Source organism: Eptatretus burgeri, chromosome 12 (assembly GCF_056783735.1).
Source record: "Eptatretus burgeri isolate ZD-2024b chromosome 12, Ebu_testis_v1, whole genome shotgun sequence".
NCBI lineage: Eukaryota > Metazoa > Chordata > Myxini > Myxiniformes > Myxinidae > Eptatretus > Eptatretus burgeri.
Window position 1 is genome coordinate 59,135,519 of NC_140972.1, and position 25,426 is coordinate 59,160,944.

Below are 25,426 nucleotides of genomic sequence, written 5' to 3' on the forward strand. Positions count from 1 at the left end.
ATGGGCCACCACACACTCCCACAGTTAGTCCATTGTGACCGATTGAGCTCTTACATGGGTCGGGATATTCTGGATCGGATCGAGCGTGTGAGGGGAAGATTGGTCGCTTCTTTGCAGGAGCTTGGGCCCGGGCAACCTCCTGCCCATGTGCTGAAGGTGAGAGTTTGTAAGTTCTGCTGGGTTTTAGAGTGACAATAGGGACAGTGGGTAATTGGTAACAAAGCGGGCACGAGTGGCTATCTAATGGCTGGTGCGTGGATTGGGTGAGGAGAAGTGCTGTGTGAGTTGTTTCAAGTTAAGAAGTGAACTGTATGGTGCACACATTGATTTTTATTAGACATGGTGTGGTAACTGGGAAGGTCATGGTCGGTGAAGTGTTAGAAATGCGGGTGTCACATGTAAGGCCGATGGGGTGGGGGGGAGTCATGTAGGTTTTGTGGGTGGGGATAATGTGCTTGTCCACAGAGATTGCCGAGGCTCACGGCGAGCTGGAATTGCGACCCCCTTCAAGGATACTCACCCCTGGTGGCTGATGGTGACAGTGTCTGGAGGCAACTGGGAGAGGGTCTGGTTGGGCGACCAAGGCAGGTAGGACCTTGGCGACCCAGGAAGGCCAGAGGAGCCAGTGAGACCCCTTTCAGTGTGTTGTACGGGGTTAGAGCTGATGGCTACCAGGGGGGTGGGAATCGAAGGGAGCGGGGCGGAGAAACGTCCGGGTTGGACTAAAGCTTACCTGTGGGCATGGTTGCACCTGATATGCCCCAATCATCTTGTGGTAACCCACCCCATGGCCATGACGGGATTCAGCCTGCAATTATTGAAATAGGGACCATGACCTAGAAATGTGATGATGACCATGGTGTGAATGTTGTGAAGATGTGTGAGTCCCACTCGATCCCGCACAACTGGACATGTGCTGCAAGGGTATGATGTCCGCATAATTTTGGGGTGAAGCAAATTTGAAAATTGGCTCCCCAGGTAACGCTGGGTCGATTAGCATCCACTGGGGGACGCGGTCAAGTGTAAATATTCCGTGAATAGTGTCGTTAAGGCTTAGAGTAGGAATGTAAAGTATAAGTGTTGTGTTTTTGTGGAACCTTTTGTTTCCCCTCCCCAGATCACTGGAAGAGTGTTGGACAGGAGTGATGATCCAGAGGATGGAGTGCAACTTCGCTCAGTGCTCTCATGTGATTAAATAAATAAAATAAAAAAAGATGAATGATTGTTTAGGTGAGGATAATGCCATAAGGGGGTAGTATGTTAAGCAGGATAGGTAAGTTAGCTGCGGCTCGCTGCCCATTGCCCCTCCTACTTTATTTCGTTAGGTTAAATAGGTGTGAGTCAGTAAGTGTTAAGGCTGGTACGGTAGCGCCTGTGATATACCTTGCAGGAGCTGTGGTACCAGAGGAGGGGGCAGTGTTACGTCTGAGGGGGGGGTATGCATTCAAAGGGAAATTAGGATGTTTAATTAGGTATGCCATGCTGTTCGAGTTGTACCAGGATCTCGATGTAATAAGTAGCAATTCAGTGGTGATAAATTGTCTAGTAAATGTCCATTTCTTTTAGGGGGAAATGATAATTGTCACGTAATTAGAGAGGGAGACAGGTTAGGGTAAGTGTTTATGCATATCCCCTTTTAGTATTTCCTGGAGGCTTGCCGTGACGTAATAGGACGGTGCTGCGGATGGCTCCGCCCCTTGATCACGATTGGCGGAAGGCGACAGGCAGAGGGCCAATAAAAGGGCTCGAGTCTCTTCGGAGGCGTGGGAGAAAAAGCGATCTGGTTGGGAGAGGAACGAAGGAGGAGGGAGAAAGGAAAAGCTCTCGTCAAGGTGGCACTACAGAGCTCTCTCTCTCTCTCTCTCTCTCTCTCTCTCTCTCTCTCTCTCTCTCTCTCTCTCTCTCTCTCTCTCTCTCTCTCTCTCTCTCTCTCTCTCTCTCTCTCTCTCTCTCTCTCTCTCTCTCTCTCTCTCTCTCTCCCTCTCTCTCCCCTCTCTCCCCTCTCTCCCCTCTCTCCCCTCTCTCCCCTCTCTCCCCTCTCTCCCCTCTCTCCCCTCTCTCCCCTCTCTCCCCTCTCTCCCCTCTCTCCCCTCTCTCCCCTCTCTCCCCTCTCTCCCCTCTCTCCCCTCTCTCCCCTCTCTCCCCTCTCTCCCCTCTCTCCCCTCTCTCCCCTCTCTCCCCTCTCTCCCTCTCTCCCCTCTCTCCCCTCTCTCCCTCTCTCCCTCTCTCCCCTCTCTCCCCTCTCTCCCCTCTCTCCCTCTCTCTCCCTCTCTCCCCTCTCTCCCCTCTCTCCCCTCTCTCCCCTCTCTCCCCTCTCTCCCCTCTCTCCCCTCTCTCCCCTCTCTCCCCTCTCTCCCTCGTTGCGCTTCTTCGTTCCTCGATTCGTCGTGTCTCGTGGCCTTGCTGTGCCTCATGCCTCACCTCGGTTGGCTCTTGGGTTTTGCTGGCTCGGAGTATGGGACCGAACGGTGAGCAGACCTGCCTCCCTCTCCTGCTCGCATCTTGGCGCGAGAACTGGCTCCCTGGCGGCTGTGAGCAGTCTTGGGCCTACACCAGGAGGTCGACACCACCAGGAACCGCACCACGGTGGCTGGTTGGAGCTCACAGGCCTGAAACCGCGGTTCTGCGCGGAAGGGCTGACGGAACCTCGGCACCACCGTGTCTCCTGCCCCGAACGGGCACAACGCCAGCCCGTCCGGCGCCAATCCAGTGACTTTTACGTCGATACCATGGGCAAGCCTGACCACTAGCTACGTTGTGTGTGTGTGTGTGTGCGTGCGTGCGTGCTTGGTGCCTTTAGAGGGTTTGAGATTTGTATATCCATTGGAATGGTTTGTTTCCCCCATGCCCGAACCCACACCACCTCCCGTCGAATTGCCCCCGGATCCCTCCTCTTGCCGAGTCTTATTATCGTTCTGGTTAGAGAAATAAACATTATTAACTCAATGAAAAGCGACTCGTGCCATCTTCCTCGTCCCGTTTGCTGGAGAGCGATTAAAACCGCCATCCTTGGGTTATAAAAAAAATAAACCGCCTCCATCGTTTCGGCTCATTCTACGTTGGCGGGACTGTTCAAGTCCCGTGGACGTCACAATATATATATATATATATATATATATATATATATTTTTTTTTTTTTTTTTTAAGTGATTCTTCACCATTGAGATGGAGCCAAAATGATACACGGCACAATATTTTGAAACGTTATGGAAAGATTCGGACAGATCTTGGTGGTGGAAAGGTTGGGTGTGTGACAATGGCGCATTGATTAGATTGTTGTCAAGTTCCAGATCCGGATATTATAATTTTTAAAGTAATTCTTTACCATTGGGAGATGTACCACAGGAAGGGACGTTCCCCTTGATCACGCTCTGATGGATGATCTGATGATGGATGCTCTGATGGATGATGGATCTGACCAAGGATCTGATCACGTTACCATTGGTCGCTCTGATGGTTACCATACCCAAGGAGTTGCTGTAGCTGTGTCCAATAAGCTGACCCCAATGATAATTGAGGTAACACCGGTCAACGAGCGTATTATGAGATTAAGGATTCGTCACTCCTTAGGTGTCATTTCCCAGGTCTCTGTTTATGCTCCGACTGAGGCGAGTGATCTCACCGTGAAGGATGCATTCTACGCCACACTCGAGTCTGTGGTTGATCAGTGCCCCAGACGAGATACACTTCTAGTCTTGGAGGATTTCAATGCATCGACTGGAACTGATAGGGACGGTTATGAGGTGTGTATTGGTCCCCATGGGTCAGGAACTATGAACCAGAATAGCACTAAGTTCCTTGACTTTGCAAGAAGTCATGGACTTAGGGTGGCTGGTTCATGGTTTCAGCACCCACAAGCTCATCGCTGGACTTGGTATTCCAACACTGGTGGTGTGGCAAAGGAGATTGACCATGTCCTCATTGACGGTCGTTGGAGGATGATCCAGAACTGCAGGGTCTACCGGAGTGCTCAGTTCCTCAATACTGACCACAGGCTTGTTGTAGCAACTCTAAAGCTGCACCTTAAATCCTGGAGAATGGTACCATCCCAGCCGAGGCTGGATGTTGCCAAGCTCAGGGATGAGAGAGTAGCTGAGGAGTTTGCGAACAGGCTGAGTGGACACTTGGGGGGTCGGGTGCTTTGGGGGGTCCTGAAGAGTTGTGGAGCGCCTTCAAGACCACCGTCCTTGATGTTGCCGGTGGATGCCTTGGAGCTCACCGCAGGGCAAAGAAGAATTTTGTCTCTCAAGGGACACTGGATACCATTGACCAGAGTCGCAGGGCCAGGCTGAATGGCAGAGCTGAGCTGTTCAGGGAGCTGAGGCGTAAAACTGTACGTGCACTGAGGGTGGACAAGGAGGCCTATGTGCGAGGAATCTGTGAGGGGGTAGAGCATCACCTGTGGACAGGTGATTCTCGTCCCGCTTACAGGGGAATTCGCGCATTACGTTCATCCAAGCCCATCCCTCGGAGCACTACAGTTCAAGCAGAGAGTGGTAGGCTCTTGACAGAGGAGTCTGAAGTGAAGGCCCGCTGGGCCGGTTACTTTGAGCAGTTGTACCAGGCTGATCCCCCAACTGTCGAGTTGGACGTCAAGGGTGTTACAATCCCTGTTGCTGACCCTCGAATCAACTGTGGTCCACCTACGCTTGTGGAAACACGGGCTGCGGTGAACCAGTTGAAACGGGGAAAAGCTCCAGGGATCTGTGGCATCCATGCCGAACTTCTCAAGGTTGGTGGAAATGCTGCACTCGTGTCGTTGCATGCAGTTTTGTGCTCTGCCTGGAACACAGGCATCATCCCAACTGACTGGAAGAGGGGCCTTGTTGTCCCTCTCTGGAAAGGGAAGGGTGATCGCCAAGACTGAAACAACTACCGAGGGGTGACGCTGCTCTCAGTGCCGGGCAAGGTCTTTGCTTGGATAATTCTTGATAGGGTTCGCCACCATCTGCTTGAGCACCAGCGTCCAGAGCAGTCAGGCTTTACACCAAAGAGGTCAACGATTGACCGTATCCTTGCACTTCGTGTCCTCACCGAACGCAGACGAGAGTTTCGGCAGGGGCTGCTTGCAGCCTATGTTGATCTCTGCAAAGCGTTCGATTCAGTGAATCGGGATGTCCTCTGGAGGATTCTTGGTCTTCATGGGGTGCCACCAAACGTGATCAATCTGATGTCTGAACTCTACTCTGGTACTGAGAGTGCTGTGAAGTGTGGTGGTACCATCTCTGACGCATTTCCAGTTGTTACTGGAGTTCGTCAGGGGTGTGTACTGGCCCCCACACTTTTCAGCACTTGTATGGACTGGATTCTAGGGAGGATGTCGGAGAGATCAAGTTGCGGTGCGTCATTTGGGAATGTCAAGATCTCGGACCTTGACTTTGCAGATGATGCAGTCATCTTTGCGGAGACTTTAGACATCCTCTTGGGGGCCCTCGAGGTGCTGAATGAGGAGTCGGAGCCGTTGGGATTACGGGTTTCTTGGGTCAAAACTAAGATCCAGGCTTTCGGTGACATCTTGGATGCTGCTGTCCTGTCTGTGTCTGTTTGTGGTGAGGATGTTGAGGTCGTGGAGAGATTCACTTACCTTGGCAGTGATATTCATGTCTCTGCTGGCTGCGAGTCAGAGGTCAATAGACGTCTGGGTCGGGCCTGGGGAGTCATGGATTCACTGGATCATGGGGTGTGGCGCTGCCGGTACCTGTGCGGGAGGACGAAAGTCCGAGTCTTCAGGTCCTTGGTACTTCCAGTCTTGCTCTATAGGTGCGAGACTTGGACTCTGACCAAGGATCTGAGACGGAGACTTAATTCCTTTGGTACCAGGTCTCTTCGGAGAATCCTTGGCTATCGCTGGTCGGATTTTGTGTCCAACGAGCGGTTGCTGAGAGAGACTCGGATGAGATTTGTTACCTGCATAGTCCGTGAGCGTCAGTTGCGGCTGTATGGACATGTGGCTCGTTTTCCTGACTCTGATCCTGCTCACCAGATTCTCTCAGCGAGGGAGTCTCATGAGTGGAGGAGGCCAGTGGGTCGACCACATGCCTCATGGTTGCAACAGGTTGACCATCATCTCAAGGAGATGGGGATGGGCCTGGCATCTGCCTGGGGGATGGCCAGACGGAGGCCCCTGGAGTACCGGCGGAAAGTGGACGCAGCGACGTGCTGTTCTGGCACATGTTCCCATACCTGACCTGACCTGAAGGGACGTTTTGGGGAAAAGTAATGTTGAGTAAGGAATGGCGTGTTATAAATTAACCTGTGACCAGCAGGCAGGAGTAACTTCTCTGAGGTACTGTGAAAGGAAGAATGAACAAGGATATATTGCAAAACCGTTTTTACAGCCATTTTTCCCTGCTGTGCAGGGGTTTGGCTTTTTCTTGAGGCAATGTTTTATGGCCGGATGCCCTTCCTGATGCCAACCCTGGTCGCCTCTTACGACACACAGGGATATGGTACACCTATTCTAACCGGGGCATACACCGGGACCAGTACACTGGCACTCATTTCGCCGACCTCGGAAGGATGACAGGCTGAGTCAACCCCCTGGTGTTAATTCAGCAGCCAACGGGGCTTGAACTCAGGACCCTGGGTTCCCAAGCCACCACCCTAACCACTAAGCCAATACCAGGCTATATATATTTATTTATTTATATATATATATATATATATATATATATATATATATATATATATATATATATATATATATATATATATATATATATATATATATATATATATATATATATATATATATATATATATATATATATATATATATATATATATATATATATATATATATATATATATATATATATATATATATATATATATATATATATATATATATATATATATATATATACAGTGGGGAGAACAAGTATTTGATACACTGTTGATTTTGCAGGTTTTCCCACTTACAAAGCACGTAGAGGTCTGTAATTTTTATCATAGGTACACTTCAACTGTGAAAGATGGAATCTAAAACAAAAATCCTGAAAATCACATAGTATGATTTTAAAATATTTAATTTACATTTTATTGCATGAAATAAGTATTTGATACATCAGAAAAACAGAACTTAATATTTGGTACAGAAACCTTTGTTTGCAATTACAAAGATCAGACGTTTCCTGTAGTTCTTAACCAGGTTTGCACAGACTGCAGCAGGGATTTTGTCCCGCTCCTCCTTACAGATCTTCTCCAGATCCTTCAGGTTTCGGGGCTGTCGCTGGGCAACACAGACTTTCAGCTCCCTCCAAAGATTTTCTATTGGGTTCAGGTCTGGAGACTGGCTAGGTCACTCCAGGACCTTGAGATGCTTCTTACAGAGCCACTCCTTAGTTGCCCTGGCTGTGTGTTTCGGGTCGTTGTCATGCTGGAAGACCCAGCCATGCCCCATCTTCAATGCTCTTGTTGAGGGAAGGAGGTTGTTGGAAAAGATCTCGCGATACATGGCCCCAACCATCCTCCCCTCAATACGGTGCAGTTGTCCTGTCCCCTTTGCAGAAAAGCATCCCCAAAGAATGATGTTTCCACCTCCATGCTTCACGGTTGGGATGGTGTTCTTGGGGTTGTACTCATCCTTCTTCTTCCTCCAAACACGGCGAGTGGAGTTTGAACCAAAAAGCTCTATTTTGGTCTCATCAGACCACATGACCTTCTCCCATTCCTCCTCTGGATCATCCAGATGGTCATTGGCAAACTTCAGACGGGCCTGGACATGCGCTGGCTTGAGCAGAGGGACCTTGCGTGTGCTGCAGGATTTTAATCCATGACGGCGTGGTGTGTTACTTATGGTTTTCTTTGATACTGTGGTCCCAGCTCTCTTCAGGTCATTGACCAGGTCCTGCTATGTAGTTCTGGGCTGATCCCTCACCTTTCTCATGATCATTGAGGCTCCACGAGGTGAAATCTTGCATGGAGCCCCAGACCGAGGGAGATTGACTGTTATCTTGAACTTCTTCCATTTTCTAATAATTGCGCCAACAGTTGTTGCCTTCTCACCAAGCTGCTTGCCTATTGTCCTGTAGCCCATCCCAGCCTTGTGCAAGTCTACAATTTTGTCCCTGATGGCCTTAGACAACTCTCTGGTCTTGCCCATTGTGGAGAGGTTGGAGTCTGATTGATTGAGTGTGGACAGCTGTCTTTTATGCAGATAACGAGTTAAAACAGGTGCAGTTAATACAGGTAATGAGTGGAGAATGGGAAGGCTTCTTAAAGACAAAACTAACAAATCTGTGAGAGCCGGAATTCTTCCTGGTTGGTAGGTGATCAAATACTTATTTCATGCAATAAAATGCAAATTAATTGTTTAAAAATCATACAATGTGATTTTCAGGATTTTTCTTTTAGATCCTGTCTTTCACAGTTGAATTGTACCTATGATAAAAATTACAGACCCATACGTGCTTTGTAAGTGGGAAAACCTGCAAAATCGGCGGTGTATCAAATACTTGTTCTCCCCACTGTATATGTAGTTGTGGGCCGGGGTCTGGTGGCGAGAACGACCGCTAGGTGGGGGAAGTTACGTCGTCTCCCGCCAGACTCCTGGAATTGTAGGCCGTCGCTCACGGATAACTCCATGACGCGGCGGGTCACTTAACCGAGCGTGGACGCCAATACCTCCACCGCATAGCGTAGGGTCTTTTTGTCCAGAACCAATTTACCTAATTAACCACGCAGTGTCGTCTACCGGGGAACCACGCCCTCAGTACATCTTGCCCGAACCGGATCACTCTACCTACTACCTTTCCGGTATGGATGCAGCCGAGCGGACCCACCAAGAACGTACCGGCTCGGATGAATATATATATATATATATATATATATATATATATATATATATATATATATATATATATATATATATATATATATATATATATATGTCGGGGATTGTATGTACTCTAACAGCAACCAAACATGTCTACTAGTGTTTGGTTAAAACTCTTGAGTTAATTGGAAATGGGGAAAGGATAAATCTTCCCAATGTTTATCTGTGCACTGTCAAGGAACTTGTTTTTTTTCAGCCAAAGGGCTGGCACTGTTACAACACAGCTGGTCTTGTTGACTGTTTGAAATGGCCTTGCTGATCGGGCAGCTGGGCTACCTGGAATCTGTTGGATCACTGCCCAGAACTGCTAAGGCCCAACAACATGTAGGAGGCTACCTTTGAAAATTCTTTAAGGGAATCAAAGGTGTTGTTTCTGCACTTTCTGTGCTCTCTTATCAGCAGTACTGACAGGAGAATGCTATAAATTAATGAATGGTAATAAATCCTCTTTGACACACAGTTATTCAGAGGTCGCAATAAACTGAATATAAGGCAGTGCCGAAAGACAGCTCCCCAGAGGATTAGGCTGGGTGGACTATTGTGTTCAAAGCCTGTTGTCTCCATATGCATATGTCTGATGTGTAATAAAACCTTCTCTACCAAGATCGGTGGGAACAAAGCTTGATCTTAATCATTGTGGACCTCACCTGGATCTCAACAATTGGCGCAGCGAGCAGGGGCAAGCCGGATCGAGGAGGAGCTCGAGAGCCCTGGTGAGACAAAGGAGGAAAGAGCCGGCCAGCTTAAGGAAAAGGTAAGAAAGCTGCCTCCTTTCTCACACTGGGGATACTCGCTGCTCTCTGAGATCTGTCCTTGCCCTTACAAAACGAACCAGGGGAGAAGGAGGTTTATTTTGCACATCGGAAAGGGGTACCCGGGAAGGTAAGGGCCCATTGGAAGGTTGAGGGGAACCCCAGGACACTCCTTTGGGAGACCGTGGGGGAGACCCAAGAATACGCCAGGGCCAGGATCCGAACGGGAGATTGAGGGGAGGGAAAGGTGTGAAAACCCCTGACCCAACCCAAAGGATTCCGTTGGGAGGGTGAGGGAGCGGGAAGTGTGCATTGGGAGTGTGAAGAAACACCCCAGGCGGAAAACACTAACCCGGCCCAAGAAAACTCTAGGAAGGATCAGTGAAATAAGGAAATATGGGAAATAAGACGTCAAAATCAATAGAGGATAAAGATATCCGTGTGAAATAAGGAGGGAACAGGTTGGAATCCTGTACCATAGAGACGGAAGGTTACAGGCCTTCATTGGGTTTTGAGGCTTAAGGCGGCTGATTGAAAGGGATTTCGGTCCCGACGTAAAAGGAGAAACGATTTACAGCTATTAGGCGGTTGGTAAGATAAGAACAAAACATGGGGAATAACTCTGCAAAAAACATAGAGTTACCCAAAGGAACAACACTTAAAGTTATCGGTGAAAGTGGAAAACACTGGAGAGCGTTTGCAGCGTGGCTAACGGAGTCACAAAGAGAGACAGGACGTAAGCGATTTGATTCAGAGGGAATCTTGAACCAACGGAAAAAAAAACCACAAAGTTAATGAGCCAGGAGAAGGGCTGTTTGTAGAGTTACCTGTTTGGATGTATTTGTGAATACAATGTGGTGGGGAAGGTTGAGTTTTGTGTTAGACGTAAGTTGAGTGTTCCAACCTGGAACTTGTATGTGTGGAACAACTTGTATGTTTGTATGGAGATAATGATTGGTTGTCATCGTTAATGTGAAGACTTTGGACGAGGTGAATTGCGCACACCAAATCCGGAGGAAGGACGATGATGACCGATTCTGCACGTGTTGTTAATTCAGTGATGGGGTCATTGTGTGTGTGTGTGTGTGTGTGTGTGTGTGTGTGTGTGTGTGTGTGTGTGTGTGTGTGTGTGTGTGTGAACTCGATGGGGAATTGAATAATTAAAACCACTTCAGCAGACAGTTTGGGGATTATGTGTCAGAATTCCCTACAGTACTCGTGCTGTGGGATGTCAAATGGACCAACGTTCGGGTTTTCTCATGGTCCGATAAACTCTGTATGCTGTTTTGGCTTTGAACACTGTACGTGATACGTGATAAATGGATGGTCTCCACGGAGCATCATTTTGATTTCAAATTCAAATTCAGTTCTGTTTCCACTTTGTATGTTTCGTAAGGCTGATCGACGTTACGGGTTCGTTTTAACGTCAGTTTCAATTCTGGTTTCATTGTTGGGGTCATTAAGCATGTTTTATACTTGATTTTCGTAAATCTGGGAAAAAAACTGTTATTTTATGGGGTTTTGCGAGTCACGTCACGTGACGTGCCGTCGGATTTAACAGGCGCGACGAAAGCACGAAATCGTCCCGTCGAAGGACAGCTTATCGTGAGGGTTTACGAGATGGATTAGCACATTTTACAAAGTTTGGGGACGCCCTTCATAGGATTCTGTAAAAATTCCGATTTAAAACGAACGTATTTGAGATGTCGTCAAATATTTGTTCCGTGAGTTTGATCGTAAAAACCAACGTGCTGATAAGACGTATTGCTCATGTGAGTGCGTGATGACGTAATCACGCATGGGCCCAGCGCGCTTTGTCAAACTTGAAAGTGCAATTAACACCCTGCTGTGAACGTGCCTGCTTGTCGGAGCAATGTACGAGAATTTCTCGAGGCGGCTGATTTTGAATATGGTGGACAAACTAGATTTTAAAGAGATAGCTTTGTGCTAAAATTAATTAATAAGGACATTGACGTTTCAAAGGATCGCTCGATTTTTTTTTTTGTTTCGAGGCGAGTGCACGCGCTATCGGAACATGGAAGCGACAATGCTTTGAAACAAGGCTGTAATATATATGTTTGTTCCGGTTGTTGTTGTTGTTGATTGGGCTTCGTGACCGGAAGAGGAAAAGAGAAAAAAAAAAAAAAGAGACGCGGAAGAGGCGCAGGACCGAGGGATTTAGGATGGATGGAAAGGGGGATTTAAATGCTTTGAACAAGGAAGGGATTTTATTTCATGTGGGTTTATCTTTTAGCCGCGTCTCGCGTAGTGAACGCCGGCTCTAAGAGAGCTCCGCGTTGTTCTTATTATTATTCTTCTTCTGGTGAAGACAAAACCTTTAGGACGTGGCTCTTGGACACATTTGTCCTTGTTTACATGTCAGACATCCAAGAACAAGGATGTTTGGTAGGCTACGCACTGATGAGGATAGCGGTGTTTTTGGGAAAATTACGGGCGGAGCTCGTGCTGTTTGAACACGCAGCCATCGTGGGCCTTGACGAGGGAGCGTTTCGATTCTCTGCCTGTCGGGGTCGAGCTGTTTGTCTGGGAGCGGACAGAAAAGCATGTCTGTTGTCTTTATATGAGCCTCTATCTGTCAGGATAAATTCATTGGATTTGGGAAGCATAAGCAGAATTAAAGGGATGTAGAGGAATGGTTGCTTAGCAACGACATCGATCTGGAAGGAATGGAATTGGCTTTGCACTGCACTCACTGTCGACTACGATGAAACAGGGCAGGATTATGAATACGTGGCCAAAGCACATAGAGATTACACCGTCAAACACTCTCTGATGACAACCAACCGATGGATCGGGAAGGAAGGAGCGGCGGTGGAGGTGAAACAAGCCGCCAGAGAGCGCGAACTAATGAAGCACAGAGAAGGACTAACACCGTACATCTCAATGGCAGTTAGTAACAGACATAGTGCAGGGGAGTTAGGAAGAATGGTGAACAGATTGAGATGCACCCCAGAACCACAAGATGGGGCAACGAACACCAGAACACTTTACTGGCCGTCAGACAAGGAGATGGATGGAAGGTATGCTTGCCTGATCAAAATCTACAGTAGTGTACAGTAAGGTCTTCGGCCTTCACATCCACTCACCACGCACCCAGAGCAACTTCCAGTCCTGCAAGCTCTAGTCATGGTGGGAGCCTCGTACGGAGGTATCATTTAAAAATAATCTTTTACACAAATACTTGTCATTATGTTGCAGTTGACTGCAGTGTTCAGTGCAGTGGTATGCTGTAAACCTTGTAGTAACGGAGACAGTGACAGAACCTTTGACGACACAACATGCAACTCCTGGTACTGACACTACTCCTTTGTGGGGGGGGACCTATCACTAGGCAACACACTAACACACTCAAGCCAAAGAAACCGTATACACCTCCGTGGCAAAGGGGGACACGGAAATGAACCAGTACCAACCCCACAGCGACATAGGAGGGAGCGGCTGGAGAAAGAATGGAAGCAGGTGAATACGCAAGGTTGGGGAAAACATACAACCAAGAACTAGATAAGGCAAAGATATTTTCAAAGGAACCTGGCAAGACCGCACCACTCATTTCCAGAGGGCTGACAACCATCCAGCCACAGCAGCTCATAGAACTGTCTTGCGTCCAAGCCGAGGAAACTTATGATTTGATAGAACGAAACGAGGAAATAAAATCGATTCGATGGTCTTATGCTATGACAAAACCTGTTGGGAGGGGGGACGTCAGAAAATGCAGAAAAGACAGAAGTGGCTTGGCAGAACAAAACGCAAGACAAAACCCAGCGGGGGCACTTTGCACAAATAGGATTCATATGGGGTCAACACGCATCTCTAATTACCCAAGTTCCATGGGCCCCTAAAGAACCCTTTTGGAGTATAGTTGTGAAATCTTGTGAAAATACAGTAACCTCCCGGAGAAGAACACATTTCACTTATAGGTGTTTTCACCTATAAGGCTTGAAGCTCTCACTAGCGATCGAGTGGAACGCAAGGAGGGTTACGCAGGGTGGAGATCTATATTTCATGACTGGGGAGACTGGTTACTGCGCCTGGTAGGGGCAGCAATCCTAATCATCATGGGAATCATTTTTGGAGTATTTCTGATCAAACGTCTCATTTCCATTTGTCTAAAGAAATTCTGTGAAGCCTCACCCCTCACCCAGGCCATCATAATAATTAACAGCGAACTCAGGGAGGAAGACCCCGAGGACCTCGATATGGGGCCACAACCTGACCCGACCCCCACCAGCTGAGGAGCCAACAAGGTGTTCTGGCGGAGGGGTGCCCTGGGGAAGACTCTTCCAGGTATTACTGATTACTCAACGAACTTTCAAGTGTGAAGGTAAGCCTGCTTGGATACACTTTTCACACTGCAAACTTGCCATCCCAACAGAGGAGGTTGTGCAAGAATGAACCCATTACAGCAAATCCTAGTTGCTATAATTGCCTTCTGGATGGGAAGCTGGGAAGTGGAAGGGCAAATTGATAACTGGACAATCCAACCCATCCAACAGAGGGGGAAAAGAGCAATTGGGAACCACACTGAACATTTACACGAGTTGGGAGTACATGGGATAAATACATTCTTACTTTTGTCGCACAAATATGCTACATTGAGTAATAAGACTAATGCTGGGTGTGTGCTTATCTCCCGCACTCCTCACAAACGGGTTTGCCATTATCTGTGATCCCATTTGAGGAAATGGACTATTGTGGTGCTGCTTGATACAACAACTTTAATTTGACTAAAACAACCGGTAACTCATCATGTGTAGACTTTACAGGTGCGTGGTACCCTCCTTTTAATTTAAAGAAAAGACCTCCGTACTTCAGAATCACATATAAGCGTATGGGGTTTATCTGCCTTACTTGGACAAAGCCTCATGCCAGATTTCAGGCAGGGAACTCCACTTGTAATATATCAATAGAGATAAATGACTTAACAGACAAGAGGAAGGGAGACAATGGAACATACCCGAAGGTTGCATCTAATGGCACATATTTTGTTTGTGGGTATAGAGCCTACCCATGGCTGCCAAACAAATGGGGCGGTTCATGTTATCTAGCTTACGTCATTCCGCATATGCGTTTGATCACTGGCCCATTCTCTGAGATAGATCAAACACGACGTAAGAGAGCTATATCAGATGGGGCATATGCAGCAATGATAATTTTCCCCCGATATGGGGCCTGGATGGCAGGAAGAGAACTTATCAGCATGGCATCAACATTGGAAATAATGGGGAACGATACCGCTGATGGGTTTGAAAAAATTAGCGCGGAGCTGGTCGCATTAAGGACTACTGTAATGCAAAATAGAATAGCTTTAGACATGATTCTAGCTGAGAAAGGGGGAACATGTGCTGTAATTGGCAAAGAGTGTTGTACGTACATCCCAGATAATTCAGAAAACATTAATGACCTCGCGGGTCACATAAGAAAAGAGGCGAGCAAATATAAAGACTACAGTAGTGATAACATGAGTAGCTGGTTAAAGGGATTGTTTGGGGGTTGGGGAGGAAGTGTTTTAAGATTCTTTATAACAATCCTGATAATCATCGTGGCAGCCTTTATATTGCTGATGCTTTTCAAGGTGATTGCCCAAAAGGCCATTGGAAAGTGTTTTTCAGGATGGACAACAAAGCCCAGTACCCAGCTAGTACAGACTGTGATGGCTCCGGTGAACACTGCTGGACTGCTGCCATCCTCAAACCTCCCTGCACTTACACCTACCCCCCCCCCATTCCAATACTATGTACCCCACCCATGTCACCCCAACCCACGAACAATGAAACATATTGTAACCTTGCAGTAGTCGCCGATCCATTACTCAGGCTTCCTCCGAGTGATGAACAATTGCTTCAACTCACATTGGACGAATGTCTTTCGTTGCTTGCACCAATTGAAGGGCTAGGTAGAAATACCATTTGATTTGCCTTGTTGGTAATTGCTGGCAAGTTGTGCCTTCATTATACTCTGGCTTGCAGTTTATCAAATATTCTTTTTGCTTTGTTCATAAAGAACATTACATTTATATACTTTAACACTGCCTTACTTGTTCATGAAGTTCATTAACCGGCAATATGTAATCAAATATTTAATGGAACGTATATTCCTGTATAACTTCATTCTTGTTTAGCCATGAGCAATTCTTGTACGAACAGCTTTTGGGAGTGCTTGGCTTCCTTATATTCTATGTTTAAATGTTGCGATATTTCCCGATTTCCCTTGTTGAAGACTTGGGGTGTTAGTGGACCGGTTGGAAAGTGGGTAGGAACCCCCTTTTGGGCTCGGGGGCGCAGCTGGAACTCCCCACCGTCATGGACCATTTGGAGCTAAACATAAGGATGGCCCACCCACTGGGGGTTGCTATCTGCTGACCTGCCGGCCTGCGGATGCTCCATTTCTCCATTTTTGTTTCTTTTGCAAATGTTTCAAAGAAACGAGGAGGGAAATGTCGGGGATTGTATGTACTCTAACAGCAACCAAACATGTCTACTAGTGTTTGGTTAAAACTCTTGAGTTAATTGGAAATGGGGAAAGGATAAATCTTCCCAATGTTTATCTGTGCACTGTCAAGGAACTTGTTTTTTTTTCAGCCAAAGGGCTGGCACTGTTACAACACAGCTGGTCTTGTTGACTGTTTGAAATGGCCTTGCTGATCGGGCAGCTGGGCTACCTGGAATCTGTTGGATCACTGCCCAGAACTGCTAAGGCCCAACAACATGTAGGAGGCTACCTTTGAAAATTCTTTAAGGGAATCAAGGGTGTTGTTTCTGCACTTTCTGTGCTCTCTTATCAGCAGTACTGACAGGAGAATGCTATAAATTAATGAATGGTAATAAATCCTCTTTGACACACAGTTATTCAGAGGTCGCAATAAACTGAATATAAGGCAGTGCCGAAAGACAGCTCACCAGAGGATTAGGCTGGGTGGACTATTGTGTTCAAAGCCTGTTGTCTCCATATGCATATGTCTGATGTGTAATAAAACCTTCTCTACCAAGATCGGTGGGAACAAAGCTTGATCTTAATCATTGTGGACCTCACCTGGATCTCAACATATATATATATATATACATACATATATATATATATATATATATATATATATATATATATATATATATATATATATATATATATATATATATATATATATATATATATATATATATATATATATATATATATATATATATATATATATATGAACCATGCTGGACCAATGAAGGAAAAAACTAACTGGGAACATTTCTAATAATAATTTATATACAATAAAGCGAGGAAAGTTATGTGGTGCAGGTAACAGGTTTATTGGGGATGTTATGTCGGGGAAGATGAGAGAAAGATGTAGTGCGACAATTTTACAGCAACTAATAAAGCAAAACACAGAGCAGACTTGTGAGAATAATACAGGCAAGATTTACAAGGTTCGAATAACTTGTACAGTTCTACTTAATGGACGGCACCACACACTCGGACAAAATAAACCCAGTTGAAGGCAAAGGACTTTTGTCACCAGGAAGGAAGGGAGTTGAGGTCGCAGTTCTCGGTACCAGAGTTCCGGGGAAAGGGATGCTCCGTGGTGTGGCACCTGACAATGGTCGCGCAGCTCGGCCCACAGCTGCACGTATGGAGTTCGTGTGTGTGTGTGGAATCCAAAGCAGCCAGGATCATTGGGTTTCTCCCGCGATGAGGCTGAGTCTTTGGGTCTCTCACTCTCTCACTCTCAACAAACACCCCCCAAAGAACTCCTTGGATTATTTGGATGAACCCCCAAAGAACTCCAAAGAACACAGATCTTTCTTTAAACGATCCTGGTCTGGGACAGGATTCGTGCTTCCAAACATCTGTTGCAGTTTCACTTCTTTTCCAGACCCCCAAAGAACTCAAGACTCCAGCACAGAACGAACTGTCTCAGCATTTCACGAACTCTCCGAACTCCAAGCACTCCACCCTGAGGATGGTGTCGTAATTTATCCATCTCCCATCAGCGGAGAGGGGCCTTGGTGAAGCTGACGTCATTGTCCGCCTTGATTGGACGGGGCTTCCATGGGTCCACCCTTTCTGGGTGGGATTTCGGCCATACCGGGAAGCCCGCCCCCTCCATACATGCGGACTCGCCAAAAAGGAACTACTGTAAGAGGATTTTGCCTCGGACAGCGAGTCACCGGTTAGGTGAGTAGGTAAACACGCAGTTGTTCAGCCCACGCGCGAGTAGCAAGCGAGAGGAGGGGCAAGCAGGAAGAGGGTACCATGGGTTGTCGTGGATTTGCCTTTGCAATGAAATGGAGTGGGGATATAAAGATTTATTAATCCAACTAAAACAACATCGCAACGCACCCCTTAATTTTCCCACTAAACACAAGGAAGGGATCTGTCTTCACATATACTTTATGGAATAACTGACTTGGGACACCTGTATGTTGTATGCATACGGTTCCAAGAACCGTAACAACATATATTGTTGCGGGCTGGGGTCTGGCGGCGAGAATGACCACTCGGTGGGGGAATTTACGTCAATTCCCACCAGACTCCCCGGAATTGTAGGCCGTCGCTCACGGATAATTCCGTGATACGGCAGGTCGCTCAACCGACCGTGGACGCCAATACCTCAACCGCGTGGCATAGGGTCCTCCTGTCTAGAATCGTTACCTAATTAACCACGTGGTTTCAACTACCGGGGAACCACGCCCTCAGTACGCCTTGCCCGAACTGGATCACCCTACCGACTACGGCAGAGTACCAACTACCTTTCCGGATCGGATGCAGCCGAGTGGAACTGCCAAGGACGTACCGGCTCGAAGGAACGGATTATCGGGTATAAAGACCTGGATAAACTCAGATCCGAACCATGCTGGACCAATGGAGGAAAAGACAAAAACGAGCTGGGAACATTTCTACAATGATTTATTTGCAACTATAACGGGCACTCGTAGAGAGCATATACCTTCGCCACCGCGACTGTTTTGTTCTTGGCACAAGAGTGTGGGGAACAGAACAAGGAGCATTTTAGTGCTGATTTCATATGAATCGGATAAGAATTGACTGCGTTATGATAAAAATACGCACATCTGCAAGGTCGTGACCCCCCTGACCTTTGACCCCCAACCGAGAGTAAGGGCAATTACGTCATTGTGTCAAGTTGCATATCACAAGATTGGGCATTAAATTCTGAACATTTTGGCATTAGTTTCATGCAAATTGGATAAAAATTGACCACGATATGGTAAAAAGACGATTTTGACCTTTTCATGACCTTGACCTTTGACCCGATTGCTCCCAAAATCTAATCCAATGGTCCTTGGCCAATAACCAATCATCCCACCAAATTTCATGCAATTCGGTTTAATACTTTTTAAGTTATGCGAATAACAAACAAATAAATAATCATTGGCATCTCCCACAAACATATATTTTGGTACTGATTATAATGGTTGGATTTGGGACATTTTCTTTTAAAAACAATGGTAATGACATAATTGTGTCATGTCGCCCATCACAAGATTGGGCAATGAATTCTGAACATTTTGGCATCGGTTGCATGCCAATTAGATCAAAATTGACCGCACTATGGTAAAAATACGAATTTGACATTTCCGTGACCTTGACCTTTGACCCGATCGCTCCCAAAATCTAATCAAATGTTCCTTGGATAATAACCCATCATCCCACCAAATTTCAAGCGATTTGGTTTAATACTTTCTGAGTTATGCGAATAACAAACAAACAAACAAACACACATACATATTCACAAATAAATAAATAAACAAGCAGTCATAGACTGGTACTTACGAAATCGTCAACTTGACCTCTGACCTTGTCTAATAAAAGCTGTCTCTGGAGAAGGTAGCGACGCAAACCAGAAGTTTCTTCGATGATTCTGTATCAAACCATCAAAAATCGTAACGTTGACCGAAGCAAAAATCTCCATTTCTCCACGCAATAATATTATACCTTAACATAACTCAACGACGCGTCTGCTTGAGCGCACTGCATCATGGGACGACCCGTGACGCGTCGAGTGAAATATTTTTTATACAATCTTAAAACGTCTCCAAAACATCCGATTTTTACGAGAATTTCGACAACCGAGTTTTAAGCATCCGAAGCGATCGCAAAAACCGAAGACAAAATTAAAATTGAAGTTAAAACGAACTCGTAACGTCCAGCGAAGCAAAAATACTCCATTTCTCCACATAAATTAACGGAATTGTTTGACCTCACTGTGACCTTGACCTTTGACCGATTTTGACCAAAATCTAATCAGCACGAGCCATCACCCTCCTGAATCACGTGGTGTAATTTGACAATGGTAGCTTCTTCCGTTCTCGAGTTATCGTGCCTACAAACAAACAAACAAGTAGTCATAGACTGGTACTTACGAAATCGTCAACTTGACCTCTGACCTTGTCTAATAAAAGCTGTCTCCAGAGAAGGTAGCGACGCAAACCAGAAGTTTCTACGATGATTCTGTACCAAACCATCAAAAATCGAATGTTTTGGATGTTTGACCTCACTGTGACCTTGACCTTTGACCGATTTTGACCAAAATCTAATCAGCACGAGCCATCACCCTCCTGAATCACGTGGTGTAATTTGACATTGGTAGCTTCTTCGGTTCTCGAGTTATCGTGCCTACAAACAGACAAAGAAACAAGCAGTCATAGACTGGTACTTACGAAATCGTCAACTTGACCTCTGACCTTGTCTAATAAAAGCTGTCTCTTGAGAAGGTAGCGACATAAACCAGAGGTTTCTACGATGATTCTGTTCCAAACCATCAAAAATCCAATGTTTTGGATGTTTGACCTCACTGTGACCTTGACCTTTGACCGATTTTGACCAAAATCTAATCAGCGCAAGCCACCACCCTCCTGAATCACGTGGTGAAATTTGACATTGGAAGCTTCTTCCGTTCTCGAGTTATCATTTTTTGGATGTTTGACCTCATTGTGACCTGACCTTTGACCGATTTTAACCAAAATCTAATCGGCGCTAGCCACCACCCTCCTGAATCACGTGGTGTAATTTGACATTGGAAGCTTCTTCCATTCTCGAGTTTTCGTTTTTTGGATGTTTGACCTCACTGTGACCTTGACCTTTGACCGATTTTGACCAAAATCTAATCAGCACTAGCCATCACTCTCCTGAATCACGTGGTCTAATTTGACATTGGTAGCTTCTTCCGTTCTCGAGTTATCTGTACCAAACCATCAAAAATCGAATATTTGACCTCACCGTGACCTTGACCTTTGACCGATTTTGACCAAAATCTAATCAGCACTAGCCATCACTCTCCTGAATCACGTGGTGTAATTTGACATTGGTAGCTTCTTCCGTTCTCGAGTTATCGTGCCTACCAACAGACAAAGAAACAAGCAGTCATAGACTGGTACTTACGAAATCGTCAACTTGACCTCTGACCTTGTCTAATAAAAGCTGTCTCTAGAGAAGGTAGCGACACAAACCAGAAGTTTCTACGATGATTTTCTGTACCAAACCATCAAAAATCCAATGTTTTGGATGTTTGACCTCACTGTGACCTTGAGCCTCCTGAATCACGTGGTCTAATTTGACATTGGTAGCTTCTTCCGTTCTCGAGTTATCTGTACCAAACCATCAAAAATCGAATATTTGACCTCACCGTGACCTTGACCTTTGACCGATTTTGACCAAAATCTAATCAGCACTAGCCATCAGCCTCCTGAATCACGTGGTGTAATTTGACATTGGTAGCTTCTTCCGTTCTCGAGTTATCTGTACCAAACCATCAAAATCGAAATTTGACCTCACCGTGACGACCTTTGACCGATTTTGACCAAAATCTAATCAGCACTAGCCATCACTCTCCTGAATCACGTGGTGTAACTTGCCATTGGTAGCTTCTTCCGTTCTCGAGTTATCGTGCCTACAAACAAACAAACAAACAAGCAGTCATAGACTGGTACTTACGAAATCGTCAACTTGACCTCTGACCTTGTCCAATAAAATCTGTCTCTCGAGAAGGTAGCGACGCAAACTAGAAGTTTCTTCGATGATTCTGAATCAAACCATCAAAAATCGTAATGTCGACCGAAGCAAAAATCTCCATTTCTCCACGCAATAATAATATACCTCAACATAACTCAACGACGCATCTGCTTGAGCGCACTGCATCATGGGACGACCCGTGACGTGTCGAGTGAAATATTTTTTATACAATCTTAAAACGTCTCCAAAACATCCGATTTTTACCAGAATTTCGACAACCGAGTTTTAAGCGTCCGAAGCGATCGCAAAAACCGAAGACAAAATTAAAATTGAAGTTAAAACGAACTCGTAACGTCGAGCGAAGCAAAAATACTCCATTTCTCCACATGAATTTACGGAATTATGTTTGACCTCACTGTGACCTTGACTTTTGACCAAAATCTAATCAGCACTTGCCATCACCCTCCTGAATCACGTGGTGTAATTTGACATTGGTTGCTTCTTCCGTTCTCGAGTTATCTGTACCAAACCATCAAAAATCGAATATTTGACCTCACTGTGACCTTGACCTTTGACCGATTTTGACCAAATTCTAATCAGCACTTGCCATCACCCTCCTGAATCATGTGGTGTAATTTGACATTGGTCGCTTCTTCCGTTCGAGTTATCGTGCCTACAAACAAACAAACAAACAAACAAACAAACAGAAACGGAAGTCATCAATGTACTTACGAAATCTTTAGATTTATTAAGTAACAAACAAGCAGTCATAGACTGGTACTTACGAAATCGTCAACTTGACCTCTGACCTTGTCTAATAAAAGCTGTCTCTCGAGAAGGTAGCGACACAAACCAGAAGTTTCTACGATGATTTTCTGTACCAAACCATCAAAAATCGAATGTTTTGGATGTTTGACCTCACTGTGACCTTGACCCTCCTGAATCACGTGGTCTAATTTGACATTGGTAGCTTCTTCCGTTCTCGAGTTATCATTTTTTGTATGTTTGACCTCACTGTGACCTTGACCTTTGACCGATTTTGACCAAAATCTAATCAGCACGAGCCATCACCCTCCTGAATCACGTGGTGTCATTTGACATTGGTAGCTCCTTGCGTTCTCGAGTTATCGTGCCTACAAATAAACAAACAGAAACGGAAGGCATCAATATACAGTGGGGAGAACAAGTATTTGATACACTGCCGATTTTGCAGGTTTTCCCACTTACGAAGCACGTCGAGGTCTGTAATTTTTATCATAGGTACACTTCAACTGTGAAAGACGGAATCTAAAACAAAAATCCTGAAAATCACATTGTATGATTTTTAAATAATTAATTTGCATTTTATTTTATGAAATAAGAATTTGATACAGCAGAAAAACAGAACTTAACATTTGGTACAGAAACCTTTGTTTGCAATTTCAGAGATCAGACGTTTCCTGTAGTTCTTGACCAGGTTTGCACAGACTGCAGCAGGGATTTTGCCCCACTCCTCCATACAGATCTTCTCCAGATCCTTCAGGTTTCGGGGCTGTCGCTGGGCAACACAGACTTTCAACTCCCTCCAAAGATTTTCGATTGGGTTCAGGTCTGGAGACTGGCTTGGCCACTCCAGGACCTTGAGATGCTTCTTATGGAGCCACTCCTTAGTTGCCCTGGCTGTGTGTTTCGGGTTGTTGTCATGCTGGAAGAGCCAGCCACGCCCCATCTTCAATGCTCTTGTTGAGGGAAGGAGGTTGTTGGCCAAGATCTCGCGATACATGGCCCCATCCATCCTCCCCTCAATACGGTGCAGTCGTCCTGTCCCCTTTGCAGAAAAGCATCCCCAAAGAATGCTGTTTCCACCTCCATGCTTCACGGTTGGGATGGTGTTCTTGGGGTTGTACTCATCCTTCTACTTCCTCCAAACATGGCGAGTGGAGTTCAAACAAAAAGCTCTATTTTGGTCTCATCAGACCACATGACCTTCTCCCATTCCTCCTCTGGATCATCCAGATGGTCATTGGCAAACTTCAAACGGGCCTGGACATGCGCTGGCTTGAGCAGAGGGACCTTGCGTGCGCTGCAGGATTTTAATCCATGACGGCGTAGTGTGTTACTTCTGGTTTTCTTTGATACTGTGGTCCCAGCTCTCTTCAGGTCATTGACCAGATCCTGCCGTGTAGTTCTGGGCTGATCCCTCACCTTTCTCATTATCATTGAGGCTCCACGAGGTGAGATCTTGCATGGAGCCCCAGACCGAGGGATATTGACTGTTATCTTGAACTTCTTCCATTTTCTAATGATTGCGCCAACAGTTGTTGCCTTCTCACCAAGCTGCTTGCCTATTGTCCTGTAGCCCATCCCAGCCTTGTGCAAGTCTACAATTTTGTGCCTGATGCCCTAAGACAGCTCTCTGGTCTTGCCCATTGTGGAGAGGTTGGAGTCTGATTGAGTGTGGACAGCTGTCTTTTATGCAGATAACGAATTCAAACAGGTGCAGTTAATACAGGTAATGAGTGGAGAATGGGAGGGCTTCTTAAAGACAAAACTAACAGGTCTGTGAGAGCCGGAATTCTTTCTGGTTGGTAGGTGATCAAATACTTATTTCATGCAACAAAATGCAAATTAATTATTTTAAAATCATACAATGTGATTTTCAGGATTTTTGTTTTAGATTCCGTCTTTCACAGTTGAAGTGTACCTATGATAAAAATTACAGACCTCTACGTGCTTTGTAAGTGGGAAAACCTGCAAAATCGGCATTGTATCAAATACTTGTTCTCCCCACTGTACTTACGAAATCTTTAGATTTCGTAAGTAACAAACAAACAAACGGAAGTCATCAATATACTTACGAAATATTTAGATTTCGTAAGTAATAAATACACAGCTACCAATACATAACCTTTCACAGAATGCGAAGGTAATAAGGCGAGGAAAAGCATATGGCACAGGAACAAGGTTTATTGGTTATGTTATGCAGGGGAAGATGAGAGAGATGTGCGACAATTATACAGCAACTTACCAAAGCGGACACAGAACAACTCGTGTTCTGGTGGCTTTTGTTCTGCTTGGTGGAGTTGGTTGCTCAGCTTTGTGGCATCATCTTGGCTCGGCTGGCTCTTCTTGGTGCGTGGAGCTCTTTGCGGTCTCTGCTTGGTTCCCGGTTTGGTGTGACTTCTTGGCCTCATCTTGGTCGGTAGTTCTTCGGGGAAGAGACACATCAGGTCGGGAAGGATCGGCGCCTCGTCTCACCAGCACGTAGTCTGGAGCACGAGTTGATCCGTCGGAGCTCGGAAAGGATCGTGGCTCGCGGTGATTGGATCCAGCTCGCCCACGCTGGTGCCCGGTCGAACAGGTTGAAGACCACACGAGGTGGAAAGGTCCGAGGCAGTCCCTGGGCTTCAGCTCATCTGTCCCTCTGAGCTGAAGTCTGCATTAAAGGCATCAGCCACCATTTCTTGGGTGCGTATGTGTGTCCGTGGGCCCATCTGACAAGTAGAAATCTTTTAAGTGCTTTGTTTGCTGTATAGACTTGCAATTATTGTATTTGATGCAGTTGTGCTCTTTTCTGTTCCCAAGCTCCCCATTATTACTGTATAAATAAACCCCAATTGTTAAATGTATCAGCTCGTTTTGTGTTTCTTTCATTGGCTCGACATAACGCGTGTTTGAGGATTAGTGTTCATAACTTGTTCATTTGGTCTGGCCCGACTTTCGTAATTCCGCTCGGTTATGCCGGATCAGAGTTGGCGATAGCGACTCCATTCGGACAAAGTCGGCCGAGGGTGAACTTCCCCGGTAGTCGGACCACGTGGGTACTTAGGTAAATTGAAAAGTTGGCAATCGACCCTACCCCACGTGGTCTATCCATTGGCGA

General features: G+C 45.8%; 1 protein-coding gene across 1 annotated transcript in view; it reads left to right on the forward strand.

The window, feature by feature from the left end:
* LOC147015705 (phospholipid phosphatase 4-like) overlaps positions 1-25,426 on the forward strand; it is a 103,341-nt gene that overhangs the window by 7,170 nt on the left and 70,745 nt on the right. The gene's annotated exons all lie outside the window — the stretch shown is intronic.